Source organism: Elephas maximus, chromosome 5 (assembly GCF_024166365.1).
Source record: "Elephas maximus indicus isolate mEleMax1 chromosome 5, mEleMax1 primary haplotype, whole genome shotgun sequence".
In the NCBI taxonomy this organism is placed as follows: Eukaryota; Metazoa; Chordata; class Mammalia; order Proboscidea; family Elephantidae; genus Elephas; species Elephas maximus.
Window position 1 is genome coordinate 115454019 of NC_064823.1, and position 25188 is coordinate 115479206.

Below are 25188 nucleotides of genomic sequence, written 5' to 3' on the forward strand. Positions count from 1 at the left end.
TAGGGAAGTCACGCGCTTCAGGGCGCCCTTCGCCTTCCTCAAAGCGAAGAGCAGTGAACGTTAGCTTTACATATATGCTGAGTTCAGTGCCAATTCGTTTTCATTACCTGCTTTCTTCTCACCACAGCCTTGTGGTGTAGGACTGTTCACTTCCCCCCGCTACCTCTGGAAATCCAGACTGAGTGATTTACTCAAGTGCATACAGGTGGTCGCAGGGGCGGATTATCCAATAGGGAAGGTAAGCACAGTTATTACCTTGCTTACCAGGTCATCTGTAGTGAACAGTTTTACTTTTTTTCACTGTATCAAAGACTGTGCTTCTAGATATGGCTGGCATCTGCCTCTCTCCCAACTCCATAGCACCTTCCCACAAAATTAAAGCGACTTTTCAAATTTACAATGCCTGACAGGGGCGGATGACCCAGTAATCAAGGTAAGCACAGGTTTACTTGTGCTTACTTACTAATCTGCAGTGAACAATTTCACATGTGTTTCACCACATCAAACACACGTGAAACTGTCACTACAGATGATCTGGTAAGCAAGGCAAGCACTGTGCTTACCTTGCCTTATTGGATAATCTGCCCCTGGGTGATCCTCTGAGTGGTAGAGCCAGATTATTCAACCCAAGCAGCCTGATTCCTGATCCTCCTGCACTCATCTCTTCCATGCATACCCTTAGCCAAGAGCTGGATGAGGAGCCGAGGTTTAAATCATGCTTATATTAGCACAACGTTCGTTGGGACTTAGCCTCCTACAAACGGCAAAATAATATCCAAACTGTTCTAAAATCTGGAAGTGGAAATATATTCTCCATGATCTCTGTGGTATCATTAATACTGAAATGCAGGTATCCTTAATACTGAAATGTATCTCAAAGGAAAGGGTGGTCAAAATGATAACAATGAGTTCAAGGAATGTGAAAGTGGAAAAAGTGAGAGCCCTGATGTCTCCATCATCTTCAAGTTGCCACTTCAAAAATGTGTACCCCGCAGAGTGCAGAGCTCTGGCTAAGTTGGGTGAGGAATAAGGACAAGAGATGAACGGGATGGTCCTTTAAGTCTTTTAAGGATTCGATTTGAGATTTCTTTGTGGGTTTTGGTGGAGGATCTTTGATTTTGTTTCTTCAAAGATTTCTGTTACAGGGTTTCTTTAAAATGCCCTTTAGGAAACTCAGTATAGGGCAAAAGAGTATAACAATTTTCCAAAAGTTTAGGAAGTCTATTCGGATTCTTAAACAAAACAAAAAACAGAAGCAGAAAGAATGTAGTACCCTTGGCATCTTATCTGGAGTTTTAGCCTTACACGTAGGTCTCTTTTCAGTCTATATGAAAACTACTATCAATTTCCGCTTCTTATTTTTTCCACTAAACATTACGCTTGTTAAATTTTTCTGTTTCTTTAATGTAGATCTAGTTCATACCTTTTAATTTCTTTTTTTATTGTGCTTTAAGTGACAGTTTACAAATCAAGTCTGTCTCTCATACAAAAATTTATATACATCTTGCTATATACTCCTAGTTGCTCCCACCCTCATGAGACAGCACAGCCGTTCTCTCCACCCTGTATTCCCCATGTCCATTCACCAGCTTCTGTCTCCCTCTGCCTTCTCATCTCGCCTCCAGACAGGAGATGCCCACATAGCCTCATGTGTCTACTTGATCCAAAACCTCACTCTTCAACACTATCATTTTCTGTCTTATAGTCCAGTCCAATCCCTGTCTGAAGAGCTTCCTTTGGGAATGGCTCCTGTCTTGGGCTAACAGAAGGTCTGGAGACCATGACCTCCAGGGTCCTTCTAGTCTCAGTCAGACCATTAAGTCTGGTCTTTTTACGAGAATTTGAGGTCTGCATCCAACTGCTCTCCTATTCCATCAGGGATTTGCTCTTGTGTTTCCTGTCAGAGCAGTCATCAGTTGTTGCTGGGTACCATCTTGTTCTTCTGGGTCTCAGGTTGATGTAGTCTCTGATTTATGTGGCCCTTTCTGTCTCTTTTTGGGTTCTGTCTCTTGGGCTCATAATTACCTTGTGTCTTTGATGTTCTTCATTCTCCTTTGCTCCATGTGGTTGAGACCAATTGATCTATCTTAGATGGCTGCTTGCTAGCATTTAAGACCCCAGACGCCACTCTCCAAAGTGGGATGCAGAATGTTTTCTTAATAGATTTTATTATGCCAATTGATCTAGATGTCCCCTGAAACCAAAGTCCCCAAACCCCCACCCCTGCCACACTGGCCTTCAAAGCATTCAGTTTATACAGGAAACTTTTGCTTTTGGTTTAGTCCAGCTATGCTGACCTCTTCTGTATTGTGTGCTGTATTTCCCTTCACCCAAAATAATTCTTCTCCACCATCTAATTAGTATTCCTTCTCCACTCTTGTAACCATCAAAGAATATTTTCTTCTCTGTTTAAACTATTTCTTGAGTTCTTATAATAGTGGTCTCATACAATATTTGTCTTTTTGCAACTGACTAATTTCACTGAGCACAATGCCTTCCAGATTCCTCCATGTTATGAAATGTTTCATGGATTCATCATTGTTCTTTATCAATGCGTAGTAGTCTATTGTGTGGATGTACTATATTTATCCATTCATCCATTGATGGGCACCTTGGTTGCTTCCATCTTTTTTGCTATTATAAACAGTGCTGCAGTGAGCATGGGTGTGCATATATCAGTTCAAGCAAAGGATCTTATTTCTCTAGGATATATTCCAAGAAGTGGAATTGCTGCATCGAATGGTAGTTCTATTTCTAGCTTTTTAAGGAAGCGCCAAATCGATTTCCAAAGTGGTTATACCATTTGACATTCCCACCAGCAGTATATAAGTGTTCCAGTCTCTCCATAACTTCTCCAACATTTATTATTTTGTGTTTTTTGGATTAATGCCAGCCTTGTTGGAGTGAGATGGAATCTCATTGTGTTTTGATTTACATTTCTCTAATGGCTGATGATCAACAGTATTTCCTCATATATCTGTTAGCTACCTCAATGTCTTCTTTAGTGAAGTGCATGTTCATATCCTTTGCCCATTTTTTAATTGGGTTATTTGTCTTTTTGTTGTTGAGTTTTTGCAGTATCATGTAGATTTTACAAATCAGACGCTAATCAGAAATGTCATAGCTAGAAACTGTCTACCAACCTGTAGGTAATCTTTTTACCCTTTTGGTGAAGTTCTGGATGAGCATAGGTGTTTGATTTTTAGGAGCTCCTGGTTATCTAGTTTCTTTCTGGTGTTTGTGCGTTGTTAATAATGTTTTACATACTGTTTATGCCATGTATTAGAACTCCTAGCGTTGTCCTTATTTTTTTCTTCCATGATCTTTATCGTTTTAGATTTTATATTTAGGTCTTTGATCCATTTTGAGTTAGTTTTTGTGCATGGTGTAAGGTATGGGTCTTGTTTCATTTTTTTGCAGATGGATATCCAGTTATGCCAGCGCCATTGTTAAAGAGACTGTCTTTTCCCCATTTAACTGATTTTGGGCCTTTGTCAACTGCTCATATGTGACTGGATTTGTGTCTGGATTCTCAATTCTTTTCCATTGGTCTATGTATCTGTTGTTGTACCAGTACCAGGCTGTTTGGACTACTGTGGCGGTATAATAGGTTCTAAAATCAGGTAGTGTGAGGCCTCTCACTTTGTTCTTCTTTTTCAGTAATGCTTTACTTATCTGGGTCCTCTTTCCCTTCCATATGAGTTTCGTAATTTATTTCTCCATCTCATTAAAAAATGTTGGAATTTAGATTGGGATTACATTGTATCTACAGATCGCAATTGGTAGAATAGACATTTTTACAGTGTTGAGTCTTCCTATCTATGAGGAATGTATGTTTTTCCACTTATGTGTGTCTCTTTTGGTTTTTTGCAGTAGTATCTTGTAGTTTTCTTTGTGTAGCTCTTTTATGTATCTGGTTAGATTTATTCCTAAGTATTTTATCTTCTTGGGGGCTACTGTAAATGATACCGATTTGGTGATTTCCTCTTTGATATTCTTTTTGTTGGTGTAGAGGAATCCAAATGATTTTTGTATATCTTCTATCCTGATACTATGCTGAACTCTTCTATTAGTTTTAGTAGTTTTCTTAAGGATTCTTCAGTGTTTTCTGTGTTTAAGATCACATCATCTGCGAACAGAGGTACTTTTACTTCTTCCTTACCAATCAGGATGCCCTTTATTTCTTTATCTAGCCTAATTACTTTGGCTAGGACCTCCAGCACAATGTTGAATGAGAGTGGTGATAAAAGGCATCCTTTTCTGCTTCCCATTCTCAAGGGGAATGCTTTCAGACTCTCTCCATTTAGAATGATGTTGGCTTTGTATAAATGTCCTTAATTATGTTGAGGAATTTTCTTTCTACCCGTATTTTGCTGAGAGTTTTATGAATGGGTGTTGGACTTTGTCAAATGACTTTTCTGCATCAATTGATAAGATCATGTGGTTCTTGTCTTTTGTTTTATTTATATGATGAATTACATTAATTGTTTTTCTAATGCTGAACCATCCCTGCATACCTGGTTTGAATCCCACTTGGTCATGGTGAATTATTTTATTGGCATGTTGTTGAATTATATTGGCTAGAATTTTGTTGAGGATTTTTGCATCCAAGTTCACGTGGGATATAGGTCTGTAATTTTCTTTTTTTGTGGGGTCTTTACCAGATTTTGGTATCAGGGATATACTAGCTTCATAGAATGAGTTTGGGAGTATTCTGTCCTTTTCTATGCTCTGAAATACCTTTAGTAGTAGTGGTGTTAACGTTTCTCTGAAAGTTTGGTAGAACTCTCCAGTGTTCTGTATATGTCAAATTGGTTGATTGTGGCATTTAGATCTTCCATGTCTTTATTGAGCTTCTTTCCGGAGGTTCTGTCCTTCACCAAAAGTGGTGTGTTGAAGTCTCCTACTATTATTGTAGGTCTGTCTATCTCACTTTTCAGTGCTGTTAGAGTTTGTTTTATGTATCTTGAAGCCCTGTCATTGGGTGCATAAATATTTAATGTGGTTATATCCTCCTGGTATATTTTCCCTTTAATCATTATACAGTGTCCTTCCTTATCCTTTATGGTGGATTTAACTTTAAAGCCTGTTTTGTCAGAAATTAATATTGCCACTCCTGCTCTTTTTTGATTGTTGTTTGCTTGATATATTTTTTTCCATCCTTTGAGTTTTAGTTTGTTTGTGTCTCTAAGTCTAAGGCAGCATATAGATGGATCATGTTTTTTAATCCATTCTGCCACTCTCTTCTCTTTATTGGTACATTTAGTCCATTTACATTCAGCATAATTATGGATAGGTATGAGTTTCAGTGCTGTCATTTTGATGTCTTTTTTTGTGCATTGTTGACAGTTTCTTTTTTCCACTTAATTTTTTGTGCTTAGTAGTTTATGTTTATATATTGTCTTTTCCTCTTATTTGTTGTTGTTGGTTTTGTTTTTGCTGAGTGTTTTTTTCGTATGTTTTATTTTGATGAGTAGTATTCTTAGTCTCCTCTCTGGTTACCTTAATATTTACCACTTTTTTTCTAAGTTTAAACCTAACTTTTATTTCTTTATATTGCCTTGACTTCTGCTCCAGATGAAAGATCTATGACTACATTTTTTAGTTCCTCCTTATTGTTTTAATGTTGCCTTCTTGTACATAATGATATTGCTGTGTCCCTGTTTTTAGTGTTTTTTTAAATCTTGATTTATTTTTGTGATTTTACTAGCTGGGTTGACACCTGGTTGCTCTATCCTGTGTTCTAGTCTTGGGTTGATATCTGATATTATTGATTTTCTAACCAGTGAACTTCCTGTAGTATTTCTTGTAGTTGTGGTTTGGTTTTTATGAATTTCCTAAACTTTTGTTTATCTTGAAATGTCCTAATTTTGCCTTCATATTTGAGAGTCAGTTTTGCTGGATATATGATTCTTGTCTGGGAATTTTTTTTTCTTCAATGTTTTCTATAAGTCATCCCATTGCCCTCTTGCCTGCAAGGTTCTGCCAAGTAGTCTGAACTTATTGACTCTCCTTTGTAGGTGACTTTTCATTTATTCCTAGCTGCTGTTAAAGTTCTCTCTTTATCTTTGGTTTTGGCATGTTTGGTTATAATATGTCTTAGTGACTTTCTTTTGAGAACTACCTTTTGTGGAGCTCGATGAGCATCTTGGATAGATATCTTCTTATGTTTGATGATATCAGGGATGTTTTCTGCCAACACATCTTCACAATTCTCTTTGTATTTTTTGTTGCCCCTCCCTGTTCTGGTATTCCAATCACTGGTAGGTTATTTGTCTTGATAAGAGTTCCACATGATCCTTAGAGTTTCTTCCTTTTTTAAAATTCTTTTACTTGATTTTTCTTCAAATATGTTGGTTCCAAGTTTTATCTTCAATCTCACTTATTTTCCTTCTAGTTCCTTAATTCTGCTCCTCTGACTTTCTATTGAGTTGTCTAATTGTGTAATTTTATTGTTAATCTTCTGAATTTCTGATTGTTGTCTCTCTATGGCTTCTTGCACCTTATTAAATATTTCATTATGTTCTTGAATAACCTTTTTTCATTTCTTCAACTGCTTTATCTGTGTGTTCCTTGGCTTGTTCTCCATTTTGCCTGATCTCGTTCCTGATGTCTTGAAGAGTTCTGTATATTAATCTTCTGTGTTCTGCATCTGGTAATTCCAGGAGGTCACCTTCATCCGGAAGATTCCTTAATTCTTTGTTTTAAGAGTTTGTTGAAGCAATCATGGTCTGCTTCTTTCTGTGATTTTATACTGACTGTTGCTCCAAGCCCTCTATTAGTTACTGTATTGATTTATGTTGTGTTCGCTTACTGTATCCTAGCTTCTTGTTTTGTTTTGTTTTGATATGCCCAAATAGGCTGCCTGAGTGAACTAGCTTGATTATTTTCACCTTTGAAGCATTAACGTCCTGTCACCAGATGGCTAGAGCTGTTACCAGCTATTTGAGCCTAGGAATCCATTCACTTTTCTTGTATGGATTCAGCTCATGTGTCCAGTTAGTTGGTCATCAAGTGTGTGGTACAGGCTCTGTCCTACAGTCTTACAGGGGCAGGGGTGATTGGTGTAGGTACAGGTATCTGGTTGCAGCAGGGAGTCATGCTCTGATCAAGCAGGGGCATGACAACCATCCGCTGATTGTGAGGAAAGCATGTCCCTATTCCCTAGAGTGCACAGATGGGTGGATTCTGCATATGGACCATGGGTACCCAGTGCTTTTGGTTGTAAGGACTGGGAGGTACCACTTATCCTTGGACCCCTATCGCAGGTGGCTAGATTATGTGAGTGGAGCCACCAGTCCTTAAGCCCCTGATGTGGGTAGGTGAGTACCCTGTTTAATAAGCAAAGCGGTGTCAAACATCAAACACCCCCCTCTCCACCACATAGCTGAAACTGTTGCAGCCTGCCAACAAGGTTCTATTCTCCTGAAATTGGCCCACACAGGTCCATGCAGATGTAAAAGATATTCAAAGTCAGTAGACTGTTTGTGCCTGGACAGGAGCTGCTTCTGTCCTGAGCTCCCCAGCTTAGCAGAGCTGGCTGATTATCTTTTCCCCGAATTGTGAATTTATTCCTTCTCCAAGGCTGGGAGAATGGCTCAGACATGCAGCAGGACCTATCTCAGGCCCAGGGATATTGACAGCCACTGAAGCTGGCTTGGGGGCTGGGGACATAGTAAAATAAATACAAGTACTTAGCTTTTGCCGAGGGCACCATTCTTCTCTGGTTCTGCAGGTGTGAGCAGGCTGTGCGGCTCAATGTCTTTCTCTGAGGAAATGGCATCTAGAACACCACTGCCAGTGCTGCTGCAGCCGCTCCAGGGCTGTGTGCCTGAGGGTTCCCCGCGATTCAGATCCGGCAACTCTTCCCCACTTCTGAACCACGTCTCTTCCTTCCCCTGCTGTTCAGTCCATGTTCTAGCTTTGCCTTTGATGTTCAGAGCTCCTAGTTTATCATACATGTAATTGTTTTACTTGTTTTCGGGGGGCTCTTTGTTGTGTGAGGGATCACCGGAAGCATCCGAGTACTCCGCTGTCTTGGCCCTGCTTCCATACCTTTTAATTTCTGAGTTAAAAAGAAAAAAAAAAATTGCCATGCAGCCAGTTCCAACTCATGGCAAGCATGTGGGACTCACGGAGACCCCAACTTTTCATGCATTCCATGGAGTTTTCAGTGGCTGTTCAGAAGCAGATTACCAGGACTTTCTTCCTTCTAAAAGGCCTCTGAGTGGGTTTGAACCACCAGCCTTTCAGTTAATAGACCAGCGCTTAACCTTTTGTGCCATGCAAAGACTCCAGATTAGCATTCTATTACTTGTATATACCACTGTTTAAAAATTTTCTTTCCCTATGAAAAGCAGATTATTTCTCTCTTACAGTGTGAAGTTATCCTTGAAACTATCACTCTCTGCTCCTATACAATACTTACTCTGAGATAATACCTAGCATAGAGTTTTTAGCTCTTGCAAAATTAATTTCTCCAAATTTTTATAAAATTGCTCTCCAGAGAGGTACCCTAAGAGTTTACACTCCCTCCAGCATTTTATAATTGTTTCTAATTCCATACATTCCTTTTAACATTTGATATTACCAAAGAAAATTACGCCAATACTAAAATGATATCTTCTTGTTATTTTAATTTGCATTTGTCTCATTGTTGCCAAGATTAAGCATTTTTGAATGCTTATAAGCCATATTTGTTTCTCATTTTATGAATTACTTAGTCATATCCTTTGCCCATTTTTCTATAAATTGTTCTTTATTTTTCTTGCTGCTCTGTATAAATCACCCTGTCTTTTTTCCTACTGCTTTTCAAGATTTTCATATATATTCTGAATGTAAATGTTTTAATGGCTATGTTCATTGCAAATATCTTCATCTGGCCTATTAACCATCTGTAGCTTTGACGTGCCCTTCATCACACAGCTTTCTTTTTTTAAAAAAAATTTTTTTGATATTGCTGTATACATTAATTTGTCTCTTCTCAGTTTGTACTTTTGGGTCTTATTTAAGAAATACTTTCCCACTCCAGTGTTACCAAGGCAGTAACCAAAATCTTCTAATAGTGTTATTGTTTTGTCATTCACAAAATTGATTCTTTTTGTATACATTTTGGGATATTTGCTTATTTTCAAATTCTTCTATTGAAGTTTCCTTTTTCCTTTTAAAGAGTTCTTTCATGATTATTTAATTTTCATAGCATCCTATTCTTGTTTATTTGGATTTATTATCTTCTTTTTTCTCTCTCAAAACAATAATTTTAATGTATTTATTTGAAAACTACTCCTCTGTGTTATTTCTCTTTTATCTAAGTTCTTTCTTGTTCTTTGTTTTAGTATTCTCTCTTTTTTAATGTTTGAAGGTTTTTTTCATGTGTCTCATGAAACTTGGCTATCCTTTCCATTTTAAGAGTGAAGGACTAAAAAACAAAAAAGCAAAGAAACCTTAGTAGAAGTTCTCTGTGTGTGTTGATATTCTTGATCCAAAATATTGATATTATGGAGCATTTTTAGCACTAGCAGTATTATTAATAAATGCTTAAAATAACATTTCAGTTGTCATCAAAAGCACAGGGACAATTTTTATAGCATGTTAACAAAGGATCCCCCGTATTGCTATTGTTGTCATCAGGTGCTGTCAAGTCAGTTCCAACTCATAGCAACCCTGTGTACAATGGAATGAAACACTGCCTGGTCCTGTGCCATCATCACAGTCATTGCTGTATATGAGCCCATTGTTGCAGCCACTGTGTCAATCCATCTCGTCAAGGGTTTTCCTCTTTTTTGCTGAGTTTCAACTTTATCAAGCATGTTCTTCTCCAGGGACTGGTCCCTCCTGAAAATGTGTACAAAGCATGTGAGGCAAAGTCTCACTATTCTCACTTCCAAGGAACACTCTGGCTGTACTTCTTCCAAGACAGACTTGTTTGTTCTTCTGGCAGTCCATGGTATATTCAATATTCTTAGTCAACATCATAATTCAAGTGCATCAGTTCTTCTTTGGTCTTCCTTATTCATTGTCCAGCTTTCACACACATATGAGGCGATTGAAAATATCATGGCTTAGATCAGGTGCACCTTAGTCCTCAAAGTGACATCTTTGCTTTCTAGCACTTTAACTACTTGCAGCTAAAATGCTGCCACCATGTGTCTATAGTGTAAAATACAGCTTAGAATTCATTTTGTAGACCAGTTTTGAAATTTTTCTGTGATTTTTTTTTTTTTTTTTGACATTCACATTATTTCAAATTTGGGGCATAAAATATTTTGTACATATTTTTATATTGCAAGTTAGAAAGTACTGAGGGAGAAGAGGAGAAAATTGGCAGGAGTTAAATATCGAAGGAATAATTTCACCTAGTTTGTGAAGGGCTTAGAATTGGATCTTGCTAGCTAACCAAAAGGTCAGCAGTTGGAATCCCTCAGGTGCTCCTTGGAAACCCTATGGGGCAGCTCTGCTCTGTCCTATAGGGTGGCTGTGAGTCAAAACTGACTCAACTGCAACAGGTTTGGTTTAGTTTGCATTTTAGCATTTGGAGCCCGTGTGATGCAGTAGTTAAGAGCTTGGCTGTTAACCAAAAGGTTGGCAGTTCAAATCTACCCCTTGGAAACCCTATGAGGCAGCTCTGGTTTGTCCTATAGGGTCGCTATGAGTCAGAATTGACTTGACAGCAACAGGTTGGTTGTTTTTGGTTTTTAGTTAGCATTTCACCATTATCTTGTATAAAAGTCATTGTAAGCAAGGAAATTACCCGTCTTTACCCTGAAAATGGTGTGTCAAATTGACTGAAGATGAAAGCAAATGAAGTGACTGAGGTAAGGGGGTGGAAGAAGAGTCTTTTAACTTAATAATCTAGATGAGCCACATTAAGGACCTGGATGAGGACTAGCAGGAAATGGAGATGAAAGGGCAAGTAGTAGATATTTTAGAAATAAATTTAAAAGAACTAAGTCGATGTAGGGAGGAGTCCAGGATAACTCCACCATTTTCTAAGCTTTGGTAGATTGCAGAATGGCATTGCTGTTAACAACAATGTGAAACTTAAATATCGAATATCTTGCAGGTAGTTATAAATGGAGCATGCGGGAAAAGTTCAGGACTAAAGTTTTAAAAGTCATCTGTAAAAACATAGGAACAAAAACTGTGGTGTTGGATAAGGTTTCCAAGTCACAGAGTAGGGAATAAAATAGTTGAGAAAAGACCCCAACACACATTAGGGTACCTTTTGTGAAATGGTACAAACAGGCCTCAAGGACACAAGGATAGCCTTATAGGTGTGACCCCAATACTCCCCAGCATTTTCTCCTTTTTCAAAATGGGCAACTCAAAGCTTAACATAACTAAGGCCATGATAAACCTGTAATTTGTTCTTCCCCTGCCTGCCTCCTTCACATACCTGTTAATGACTTTGTTTTGACCAAATGTTAATGACTTTGTTCTTTGTTTGAAACGGATGCGAATAACCTTTCATTCTGTCTGGACTACCTGTGGCATAACAACCCCCACAAGAAAGTTGGAGCCCAGGTGTCAGATATGTATATCGTTAGCCGAATAAATATCTGACAGGGGACTGCAAAGACACTTGAAACCCTTGTAAAGTTCTATATAAGCTCTAATGTAAAATTGCTCTTTGGGACTCCATAGAGACAGCTTGTGTTGCTGCCAGGTCCCCGGTGATATGTGCATCTCCTTAATAAACTTTCTCACTCTTTCTAACTTGGACTATGTTTCATTGGCTCAACTGCTCCAGGGCACGGACCCTAATCGTTTACGTTTTTCAGAAATTGCCCTTAAGCATCCAAGAGCTGGCCTCTGGTTAAGCTCAGGGTCAATAGCCTTTTCTCTAAATCTTGATCCTAGTTAAGAATCTGTAGGACCTCCTCTTGCCGAAACTCAAAAATGAATCAAACTGGAAATCTGCATCGTTGTTTGTTGCTGTAGAGTTGGCTCCAATTCTTGGAGCCCTTAGGTAAAACACTACAAACCTAGCCCAGTCCTGTGCCATTTCCATGATCTTTGAGCTCATTATTGTGGCTATTGTGTCAATCCATCTAACTGAGGATTTTCCTGATTTTTTGCTGACCCTCTACATCATAATTTATGGTAATTTGTGAAAATGCTTTAAATTCAAAGACAAATTTTTGTATTTAAAGTCTTTTTTTTTTTAATATTTAAAGTGGAGCCTTGGTGGCGCAGTGGTTAATCACCTTCAGCGTTGGAAATAAGAGCAAAAACTTTGATCTCTGACTGTTAAAGTCCAAAATCTACTTACAAGAGATAAGATCAAGAATATTCAAAACCACTTCAAGGATAAAGAGTGGTGTGCAGACCAGAACAATAATTGGAATAACTTAGCAAATATTTTCAAAGTAGCCCAAGAAAAACATGTGTCCAGCAGAACGAAGATAAATAAGAAACAAGGAATAAAGAGCTAGAGAGGCAAAGTGCCTTTATAGAGTTTAGAGCTGAAAGTGCCTGGAGCCGAGAGCTTGATCTGCTGACTAGAAATAGAGGGTCAGGGAATTACAAAACTAAGTTCACATGCTCTCTGCTGACCTTACCAGTTAATCTTCCTATCATTTTTCTTCCATATAGGTTTCTCTGCAACAGTCTTGGTCAAATGTACCTTTTTTTAGATCTGACATTGTTGTGTGACATTGGCTTAATTCTGACTCATATGATTGTACGAGTTTTTAGGTTTGAAGCTCTATGATTCTCACTGATGTCACTAAGTGGAAAACATCGCTATTAGTTGAGTCACCTCTAATGCAGGGAGACTTATGTACAATAATAAAACGTTGCCAGGTCCTGGACATCTTAATGATCTTTGGTATAATTGAGTCCATTGTTGCAGCTATTTTATCGGATTTATTTGAAGGTTTCCCTCGTTATCACTGGCCCTCTACTTAACTAAACATGATGTCCTTTTCTAGCAAGCGGTCTTTCCTGATTACGTGTTCAAAGTAAGTGAGCTGAAGTCTTTCCAACCTTGCTTCTAAGGAACATTCTGGTTTTTGCTATTTCCTATTGTTTTTAAGAAGGTGACATTAATATATGTGCACACCTTTTACAAGTGCATATTGTAACAAATGGAGCATGTAATATTTGCAAAGTTCATGTTAAAATTCTTACTGTCCAAAAAATGGACTGAAATTCTTACTATCCAACTTCCGTCTAAAGAACAGAAATATGCCTGCTCGGTGAATCTGCTACCCCCACACCTTTGTGATTTTCTTATGAATCAATCAGTAATGAACTTAACAACCAATATTTCTTTCCAAGACAAATCCTTTTGTACCTTGGGTCACCTGTAAGGCTATTGTAGAATGTTAATATGTAATATCCTTATTGTTTAACTGAGAGGGTCTATTAGACATTCCCTTGAGATGTTTAAAAGCCATACTAAGCATACCGTTAAATCTATCTGAAGTCTTAACAAAGGGTTTTGTAGTCACACGCTTGAGATTGTCACCTAAGACAATATTTTAATAGTAGCATCTTGGATTTTATCTTTGTTCTGTAGCCGTTTCTTATTTTGAGAATGGTGCTGAGGTTGAAAACAGTTTTATTTTCAAACCAAGTAAGCCTGGCTTTTTAAAATTCTCTCAATTCTTTATAGAACCTTGACGGTTCTTTATATATTTATCTCTTTCTTTTCATATTTTATCATAGACAGCTTCAAGAAGCTAGTTGGCATTTTCTGTATCTCTTCTGGAAAATTAGATTATTTTTCACGTCAGCTTGGGACAGTACTGCCAAAATTTTTGATATTACATAAAATGAATCCCATTTTTTTCCATTCTCCAATACCATTTTTCTCACTATTCTTCAAACCCTTACCCTGGGGCCCTTTAAGCTTCCACTAACAGTCTCCTTGAGGTACTTCTAGCTCTTTTCTGTTGCCTGGTCCAAAAGCCAATGTAACATTTTTTTTAACCACTTCTATATACCAAACTATGTGCCAGTTATTTATGCTATATTGCAAACCACTCCAAAATCTAGTGCCTTAAAACAACAGCCATTCATTTTGCTCGTGAATCTGCAGTTTGAGCAGGACTTGGCAGGGATGACTCATGTCTATTCTACAATGTCTATGGCTTCAACCGGGGTGACTGAAAAAACTGAGGACTTGAAAATCCCAGGCACGCTTTTTCTCTCTTCTTTTAGTCTCGCGGCCTTTCCAAGTGGTTTCTCAACATCACCTCTTCAGCCTGACAACCTCAGGATAATAATAACATTACATGGCAGCTGGGCCAAAAGACCCAGGTAAAAGCTGAATGGATTCTCATGACCCAGCCTCAAAAGTCTGTGAATAATATTTCTATCACATGTTTTTGGTCACTAAGGCCAGTTTATATACAAGGCAAAGGGAATTCGATCCAACTTCTTATTGAGAAACATATCAGAATTTTCATCTATCTTTAATCTGCTTCAAATTGCAGAGTATTCCGTTGCATATGTGTATCATGATTTATTTAACTAGTTTTTCTAATGTTAGGCAAGGAGACCTAGTCACACAATAGTTAAAGCACTCAGCTGCTACTGAAAGGCTGATAGTTCGAACTCACCTAATGACTGCAGCTCCATGGGAGAAAGACCTGACAATCTGCTCCTGTAAATATTACAGCCAAGAAAACTCTATGGGGCAATTCTGTACTATCACATGGGCTCACTAAGAGTCAAAAATTGACTTGAAGGCACCTAACAACAAAAACAATACTAGAAATTTAGGCAGTTATAAGATCTTACTTTTGTGTATGTCCTTGATAGGATCCTTAGGATAAATTCCTTTAATTGCATTTGCTATGTCAGGGGCATTTACAGGTTTTATAAGGCTTTTAACTGCCTAATTACCTTCTAGGGATTATTCTTTGAAAGCAGTATATATTCAAACTCTATGTGGGAATTCTGGTTGCCTTCAGCTTCACTGAAATGATATACTTTCATTTACTTTTATCTTTGCTAACTTGATAAGTCAAAATTACATCTTGTTTTAGTTTAAAATTATTAATAGTAAGTTTAGATGTTTTCCACATTTTTTACTTATTATGCATTGCTCATATCTTTGTTCTTTTTTTCTCATTAATTTTAGCTTCTTTGTCCTTTTATACTGGATTAGAAGATAGTATCTTAATGTGTTCTCTATAGCCCTGATTCAGTCTTCTAAATTATCATTTATACTCTCTGTCATCTACGTTGTGTCTTTAAATTCTTCTTTTTTACTAAACGGTTTTCTTACAGTCTTTCCTAAATTAACTGGACTCCCTTTTAATGTCAGCTTGTTATTTTTGTTACCTATTGTTTTATGTTTTATTCTAATTTTCTTCTCATTTAATCTGTTCTTTGCTTTTGACTTTAAAGCCATTTGTCTATACTCTAAGGGCAAGTTTAAGTTAAAAATATAATTCATAACTCCATTTAATGGGCACATATAAACAATAATATGTCATGGTCTTATAAAAGGTGAAAATGGTTGCCACTGTCAACCTCTCCAAGTTGTGAGTTTCCACCTTTTCTCAGGACCCTTCCAACTCTTCAGATTAACCCTGGCAGTCAGTGTACAGTGTAAATTGGTACACCAAATACTGGCAAAGGTTAATGTCTTAAATGTTTTTAGATAAAAATATAAATTGTAATTATATTATTGTTTTCCATACTCCAGTGGGTCATCTTGCATATCTTCACATTACATCATTAGGTGAACGTAGCGTGGTACATGAAAAGCTCTATTCCCTCAGTGTACGTACATTGCTACCAGTCATCTCGTCTCTGACCCTACCTCCAGCAGGGTAGCAAGGGTATGCATTGAACCCTTATTAACATGAACCCCACCTCATTCAGCCAAGCTGCAACACCCCATCATATTTTCTGATGCCTATCTCCCCATATTTTAGTTTCCTAGTGCTATTGTGGAAACCCTGGTGGCGTAGTGGTTAAGTGCTACAGCTGCTAACCAAGAGGTTGGCAGGTCAAGCCCACCAGGTGCTCCCTGGAAACTCTATGCGGTAGTTCTACTCTGTCCTATAGGGTCGCCATGAGTCGGAATCGACTCAACGGCAGTGGGTTTGGTTTGGTTTTTAGTGCTACTGTAACAGAAATAACCCAGGTGGGTGGCTTTAAAGAACAGAAATTTATTTTCTCATAGTTCTAGAAGCTAAAAGACCAAATCAGGGACTCAGCCATGTTGATTTCCTTTCTTGTTGGTGGTCCCAGGCGTTCCTTGGTTTTGTGGTGATATTCATGTGGCATCTGTCTTCCCCCACGTGTGTCTCTAGGTCTAATCTGCTCTTGAAGGGATTAGATTTCGAACCCACAGGACTTGAGTATGATCTAATTAACATAAAGAAAAACCTTTTTCTAAACAGGATTATATCCATAGGTATAGGTAAACACAATTTAATCCATTACACTCCATCTCTCAGAAGTGGCTTCCTCTAAATATATATGAGATCATAGGAGCAGGTGGCAAGATTCTTCTTCTGGCACTCGGAAAAGAAGCAGCCTTACAGTAGAAGGGTGCTTGATCTTTCTTAATAATTCCAAATCCTTAGTCTCTGGGGTTTCGGGAATTTTCTTGCTTCCTTTCATATGAATGAACTGTTTTGGTTCATGAGGAAAAGGACGTGATGGCCATGATAATTTTTCTCACTACAGGCTCTTCAACATTACCTGTAGAAATTCCTCTCAGATTCTGACAGCAGGTTAAGTCTAAGTATTTTTTTAGGTCACTGAGTATTTATCTTTTTCTAAGCCCCCATAGGTATTTTGCTGGGAACAGTGAGACAACTTTCTAGGCCAGTGACATTTTAAACGATAGATCCCAATTTTTTTAATAAAGTAGATGGCATTGTATTCAGAATATCATTTTCTTACACTGCCACATTCTTTCCCTAGTTCAGGTTTGTGAATGAAAATACAAATACTTTGAGTCAGAGAGCTAGCCTCAAAAGGAATTCTCTGTATCAAGGCAATACTTGAGTAAATGTCCCAAACTAAGTTAAAACTCTAAGCCCTACGTAGTTAGTGAGGTCCTGGTACCAAAAGAAGGTATACATACTTTTTATGAAATAGAACTTAAAATATACTTTTTATGAAATAGAACTTACATACTGATAAATGCATATAAATATATTCCATATCTGGCCATTTTCCTCATATTGACCTAAATACTTTCACCCACTGAGCATAATAAAATATTAAAATTAAACTTGGAATACCTTGAAAAAAATCTTAATAATAATGCAATCCCATAGGTCCTGAAATAGCAATGTTGTTATAAAAAAGATATAATTATGGCAGTGCACTGGGAAAGCCTTCTCCCTGCCATTGCAGAAGAAAATGTGGCTAATATAATCTTTACAGAGTGGGACTCAAGAGATTTTAGTGAAAACATTAAATCATATGTTAGCAATAAAGTCTATTCTTAGCCTTTATTGTTAGAAAATTTATTTATTATAAAATATGAAATAAATGTTCAAGAAATGTTTTATCTTTAATCACAATCTATTTATATGACACAGCATTTGCAAACAGCCCTCCCCCTTCCACACACATCTTTTTTTTTTAATGGGTTTTCATGCTGATTTACATAATAACAAAGGTGTTGTTAGTTGCTATCCAGTTGGCTCTAACTCATGGCAACCTTATGTAAAACAGAATGAAGCATTACCAGGTCTTGTACCAGTTTCCTAATCATTGGTATGTTTGACTCCATTCTTTTGACTATTGTGTCAGTTTATCTCTTTGAGGATTTCTTTCTTTTTTTCTGACCCTCTACTTTACCAAAATTGATGTTCTTTTGTAGTGATTGGTCTTTCCTGATAACATGTTCAAAGTGAGTTAAAGTCTCATCATCCTTGCTTCTAAGGAACATTCTTTTTGCATTTCTTCTACGACTAATTTGATAGTTCTTTGGCAGTCTGTGGTATATTCAATATTCTTCACCAGCACCACAGTTCAAGCTCATTAATTCTTCTTCTGTCATTCTGTTCCATTATTCAACTTTCTCATACATATGTGGTGCTTGAAAATACCATGGCTTTGGCTGGAGGTTCCTTAGTCATCAGAGTAACATCTTTGCTTTTTAAAACTTGAAAGAGGTCTTTTACGGCAGTTTTGTCCAATGCAATATGTCATTTGATTTCTTGACGGTTGCTTTCATGGACATTGATTATTGATCCACATAGATGAAATCCTTGACAACTACAATTTCTTACCCGTTTGTCATGATGTGGATTATTGATCCAGTTGTGAGGCTTTTCATCTTTTTACTATTCAGGTATAATCCATACTGAAGGCCGTAGGCTTTGACTTTCATCAGTAAGTACCCCAAATCATTTTCATTTTTGCCAAGTAAGGTTATATCATGTGCATATTCCAGGTTATTAATGAGTCTTCCTCCAATCCTGGTGCCGCATTATTTTCATATAGTCCAGCTTCCGAGGTTATTTTTTCAGCATACAGATCGAATAAACCAGGTAGAAGGATACAACCCTGTTGCACACTTTTTTCAATTTTGAACCACTCAGTATCCCCTTGTTCTGTTTCAGTGACTGCTTCTTGATCCATATACAGGTTCAGCATGATCACGTTTAAGTGTTCCCTAATTTCCATTATTTGCAATGTTCTCCATAGTTTGTTATGCTCTACACAGACGAATGCCTTCCAGTAGTCAATAAAACACAGATAAACATCTTTCTGGTATTCTCTGCTTTCAGCCAAGGTTCATGTGATATCAATTATATCCCTCATTCCACACTGTCTTAGTTATCTAGTGCTGCTATAACAGAAATACCACAAGTGGATGGCTTTGACAAACAGAAATTATTCTCTCACAGTCTACGAGGCTAGAAGTCCAAATTCAAGGTGCCAGCTCCAGGGGAAGGCTTTCTTTTTCTCTGTAGGCTCTGGGGGGAAGGTCCTTGTCATCAGCCTTCCCCAGTCAATGAGCTTCTCAGCGCAGAGACCCCAGGTCCAAACGACACACTATTTTCCTGGCTCTTGATTCTTAGTGGTATGAGGTCTCTATGTCTCTCTGCCTGCTTCTCACTTTTTTATCTCAAAAGAGCTTGATTTAAGACAAAACCTAATCTTGTAGATTGAGTCCTGTCTCATTAACATAACTGCCTCTAATCCTGCCTCATTAACATCATAGAGGTAGGACTTACACCACATAGGAAAATCACATTAGATGACAAAATGGTGGACAATCACACAATACTGGGAATTATGGCCTAGCCAAGTTGACACATACTTTCAGGGGACACATTCAATCCATAACACACATCCTCTTCTGAATCCAGCTTAAACTTCTGTCATACCTTGTGAATGTATGGCTGCAATCATTTTTTTCAATTATCTTCAGAGTTTTGCTGTCATGTGATATTAATGATATTGTTAGATAATTTCTGTATTCCATTTGATCACCTTTCTGTGGAGTGGGTACATATATGGATCTCTTCTAGCTAGTTAGCCAGGTATCTGTCTTCCAAATTTCTTGACATAGATAACTAAGTGCCTCAAGTATTACATCCATTTGTTGAAGCATCTCAATTGATATTCCATCAATTTCTGGAGCCTTGTTTTTCACCATTGCCTTTAGTGTAGCTTGAACTTCTTTTTTCAGTACCAGAGATTCATGATCCTATGCTACTTCTGAAAATGGTTGAACATGAGCTAATTCTTTTTGTACAGTGACTCTTCATATTCCTTCCATCTATTTACTGAGCAGTTACTATTTGCCAACCACTGTGTTAAGTGATTTTCTTGCAATATCCTGTTTAATCCTCATATTTTATACACAAATTTATTTACACACACATATAGATATACACATATGTTTATATATATATAACTTAGCTACACTATAAAACCTACGGAAAAACAAAGGTAAGTGGATGAGATAAAGTTTAAATAAGCAATATCATGGACTTCCAGAAGAACAAACAAATTGATCTTGGAGGAAGTACATCCAGAATGATCCTTAGAAATGAGGATGGTGAAACTTTGTCTCACATACTTTGGACATGTTATCAGGAGGTACCAATCCCTGGAGAAGAACATCATGCTTGGTAAAGTAAAGGGTTAGCAAAAAAGAAGACTCTCAATGAGATGGATTGACACAGTGGCTGCAACAATGGGCTCAAACGCAGCAAGGATTGCTGCAGGACCAGGCAATGTTTCGTTCTGTTATACAGAAGACTGCTGTGAGTCTGAACCTACTCGACGACACCTAACAACAACAAGCGGTAGATAAGGTGTAATTTTTATTCTAGTTTTACAACTGAGGGAACTGATGCCCCATGAGGTTAGATAACATGTGGAATAATTTACATAATTCCTTGGAAAAACTGCCTATGAAAATTAATTACAATGATCTGCTAAACGGTAGAAGTGAAGGTGAACAGACAAGGTCCCTATATGGTGACTCTATGCAAGAAATGCCTAGAAGAAGGTCCTGGCAGTCTGCCTCTGTAAAGATCACAGTCAAGAAAGCCCTATGGAGCAGTTCTACTCTGTCACAGATGGGGTCACTATGAGTCAGAACCAACTCAATGGCAATTAAAAGAAAAAGTATATAAATTTGAACTATGGAATTTCTACTGGAAATGATACTTATTCCACAGGTGTGCTTAATTTGTTATTACATTTTAAAATGATGATTATTATAATATGGCTACTAAGAATGCACAATTTAGCTACTGCTTGTATCAACTTTCCTAATTTAGGTATAAATTATATTTTTGCTAACATTTACTTTTTACCAAACTAAGAACTTAATAGAAGTTTGGTTACAATTTAGTTTTTTTTTTTTTTTTCTAAGACAAAAGTGAAAGCTAACAAGAAATAGCCAAACTAAAAGTCAAAAAATGATAGTATTAATGAAGAAATGCCATGCAATTTTCTTTTCTAGCCATGGAACATATTGAGCTCTTTAAAATTCATGGATAGAAACAGAATCTAATGCCCAATTTCATGTGATTCTGTAATATTCAAAGCTACAGTTTTAGGCTTAGAAGCAGCATGGTCTGTAAAGGGCAGATGATCAGGCACAAATCTCATGTGACACTAACAAAAGAAGCAGATAGAGTAAGTGACAAAAATGGATTAGAGGAAGTAATAGAAAACAGAATGTATTCTATTCTTTAACCATTATTAAAAAAAAGTAATTTTTAGGGAAAATAAACTCAATGTACTTTAAATTATAAAATAATTTATAAACATTGTTAACAAACAACCCATTTCTCTATCATCAGAGGTAGAAAATCTTGGTATATTTTTCTCTTGGTTTCTTGGTGCATTTGCAGCTCTGTTCAGCTGAAAAATATTTTTTGGGTTCCAAATAAATGTCATTTAATTCCCAAACAGATCATTCATAACCCCAGAATTTTAGATGGCCATAGAGAGTCTTTTGGGAGAAACAGGCAGAGCAATAAAAAGGAAACTGGGTTGAGTGAGAAAATGAATATTCCAGACCTAGTTCTGGCACATATTAGATGGGTAGTCTCTTTACAGGTGGTATTTGAATAATTATGGACAGAAGTCTAAGTGGAAAAACATAGTGGCATAAACTAGGGTGATAGCAGAAGGGATGGAGAAAAGTGGTTAGTGGAAGATATACTTTGGAGATGGAATTATTAGGATTTATTGTAGAATTAGATGGTTTCTTATTTGAATGAGTAGATGGTTTGTGATACTATTCCCTGTAATGGTAGGAAGAAAGAGTCTGGGTGGGGAGGCTAGAAAAGAAATCAGTATGGGATAGGTTAAGTTTAAAATGTCTATGAGATATCAAATAGACATTCTGGAGCTGAGAGGTCTGGACTGCATACATGACTTTGGAATTGCCCGTATATGACATATATAAGACCAAGGGAATAGGTGAGTTTAGAGAGAGAGAGCAGGGGGAAGCATGGAGTGAGGGAGGGAGGGAAGGAGGAGAGGGAAAAAAAAGGAAAAGAAAGTAAAGTAATTTGTGAGTAAAATCTGGTGCTCTTTACATCAAGTTAGAATCCCTATTTATTGTATACAGCCCTTTTGGTTGTTCAGAACTCAGAATAATTATTTAAGTAGATGAACTAAAACAATTAGTGCAACTGTGAATATAATGCTGATCTTAACTATACCCATCAGTGTGCATTGTAACAACTGGGTGAATCATTACAGGAAAAAAACACTTGAATGTATATTTAATATGTATTTTTTGTATAGTGTTACATGTATATGAGTATAAATTTAAGGTATTCGGTATATGTATTACCCAGCAGTATATGTATTAATGGCCCATTAATGTACTTCTCAGGAGATGGAAGCCATTTGACCTTCAGTGTTTCATGGCTTATAGTTCAGTTGAGGCTTAATGTTTCTTTTTTACGTGTCATCTCTGGTCCACATATTTCTGCAATTTATTTAATCAAGCTGGTTCTTCATGAAGAAAGATTAAGTTGAGAAGGACAAATTATGGAATAAGTTTAAAATTTATCTTCAAAAATTAAGATTAAAAATATTACACTTTAAGCTTTTCAGTGAATTTATATGTCAGAAAAAGATTGTACAGAGTCCCTGGTGTTACAGGAAGGGATCTATATTCTCACGTAAAGAACTCTGAAAGAAAGAACAGAAAGCCCAATGATAAAAGTTTGTCTACTTCATAAGAATTTTACTTTTTCCATGGCATTAATACATTTGGACAGGAAACTTGGCATAATTCTGGAAAGCATCCAATAATTGCTCCTATATTATCTCTCCAATTCAATAGAAATTAAATCCTATAAACCTTCTTTCCAAATATCTTTTATGTCTGTACAGTTCACTTCATCTCCATTGACTATGTCTCAGTTTAGACAGCTTATCATTATCTTTTTTTTTTTTTTTTTTTGACCGTTATAACCATCTCCTTGCTTTAACGTCTGCTACAGCCTTGAGATACTCAATTCATCATTCTCTCAGTTGCCATGAATTTTCTATCGGTTCTTAACACTTCTGCTGCTACCCTAGTCCAAGCCACCTGCATCTTATGCCTATATTATTGCAACAGCTTTCTCCTAACCAGTCTTCCTTCTTTCATCCTGTATAAAATTGATCATATCATCCCACTTCTTAAAACTCTTCAGTGGCATCTCATTTTAATTACAGTAAAATCTTAGTCCCTTGCCATGACCCAGAAAGTCCCTATGATCTTTGACCTCAACTCCTTCAACCTTTCCCTGGTTCAAAAATCACTAACCACATTGGCTTTCTTTCTGAATCCCAAACCATCAAAACTTCTTGCTCTCTGAGAGTATTTGTTTGAAATCTTCTTCACCTATTCTTTCAAGTGGCTCCTTCTTTCTCATAAATTAGGTCTCAATTCAAATATCCTTTTTAAAAGACCTTCTCTGAATATCCAAATCAAAGCAAAATTCCCTACCCTTGTCATTTTCCATCTTCATAGCATATTCTGTGTTCTTGATTAAAAAAACAAAACAACAACAACAACAAAAAAACAGTTGCCATCAAGTCTATTCCAATTCATGGTGATTCCATGTGCTTCAGAGTAAAACTGTGCTCCATAGGTCTTCAAAGGCTGCAATCTTTCTGAAGTAGATCACCAGGACTTTTTTCCAAGGCATCTCTGGGTGGATTTGAACCACCAGCCTTTCAGTTAGTAGCCAAGTACTAGACAGGGACTCCATCTTCTTGATGGTTCTAGTTAATACCTGAAATTATCTTGGCTCCATAGTATGAATTTTGGATCTAGTCCATTAGGATGAAAATATTGATGTTCTGCTTACAAACTTGTGTAAATTATTTAATCTCTGCTTCTTTTTCTGTAAAGGAGATAATAATACCTTATAAAGTCATTGAAAAGTTAAATGACTTAATATACCTCAAGTTCATAGAACAAGGCCTGGTTATTCAGTATTATTAATTATTAGTATAGTAGAATATCTACTAAGATACATCTCTTTAAGTTCAGCTCTGTTTAGTTTGCCCACTTCTGTAATGACAGCAGCTAGAACATAGTCTGGTACTCAATAGTAGGCAGTCAATAAAGGTGTGATGTATTCTTGCCTAAGCACTGTTTTTGTCGTTAATTGCTTTTGAATTTGCTGTAACTCATGGCTACCTTATGTATTGTGGCACAAAATATTGCCCAGTGCCATCTTCATGGTTATTGGTGTGTTTGAGTCCATTATTGTGGCTATTGTGTTAATCTGCCTCATTGAGCGTTTCCCTTTTTCTCACTGACCCTGTACGTTGCCAACCATGATATCCTTTTCTAGCGATTGATCTTTCCTGATGATGTTTCAGAAACAAACGAGTCAAAGTCTTGCCATCTTTGCTTCTAAGAACCATTCTGGTTGTATTTATTCTAAGACTGATTTGTTCATTTTTTTGGTAGTCCACAGTATATTCAACTTTTTTTGCTAAAACCACAGTTGAAAGGCATCAATTATTATGTCTTCCTTTTTCATTATCCAATTTTCACATGCATGTGAGGCACTTGAAAAGACTGTGGTTTGGGGCAGAAGAACTTCAGTCATCAGAGTGACATCTTTGCTTTTTAGAGCTTTAAAGAGGCCTTTGCAGCAGATTTGCCCAGTGCAATATGTTGTTGGATTTCTTGACTGCTGCTTTCACTAGCGACCGGGTAAAGGCAGTTCTGATTAAAGGCATTCAAATTCCAAATGTTTTTAAACGACATGGAAAAAAATTAATCTGCCATTCTGCCCTTGACATCAGTTGGCAATTCCTGAATGTCAACTAATCTTCCCTTGAACAGCAGTGTTTCAGTTACTAACATCTGGATGCATGGGAAGCTTCTAGTCCTAGAAAGGAGAATCAACATGAAGCAGACCCAGGAGCTTCGTCTCCACCCATAAGGTTGGTATTAGGGGCAAAAACCTAGATTCAGGAAGGAATTGGAGTGTTAGCCAAGTTACCTGGGTCAGAACCAGGGAGCAGGCTCCTGACAGTTATCTAATGATGCTGAAGGAGCCAACTCAGGTAGCAAGCTGGGGTAAGAATGGAGAGGACCTGAGAAAATGATGTATTTCTATACTGCATCAAATGGCGCATCTGATGCCATAATATGTTTACTTGCAGTGGCCAGGATTGGCTCAGGAAATGGACCAGAACTGGTCTCGCATATATGAAGCACTGGATAGGATTATTATATCCATCTTTGGCTCTGCTGGAAAAGTAAGA

General features: G+C 37.2%; 1 protein-coding gene across 1 annotated transcript in view; it reads left to right on the top strand.

The window, feature by feature from the left end:
• Positions 1–43: 43 nt before the first annotated feature.
• YIPF7 (Yip1 domain family member 7) overlaps positions 44–25188 on the top strand; it is a 47882-nt gene continuing 22737 nt past the window's right edge. Inside the window, exon 1 of the mRNA XM_049886321.1 lies at positions 44–238. The gene's annotated coding sequence lies outside the window, so the exon portion shown is untranslated. The remainder of the gene's footprint in view (positions 239–25188) is intronic.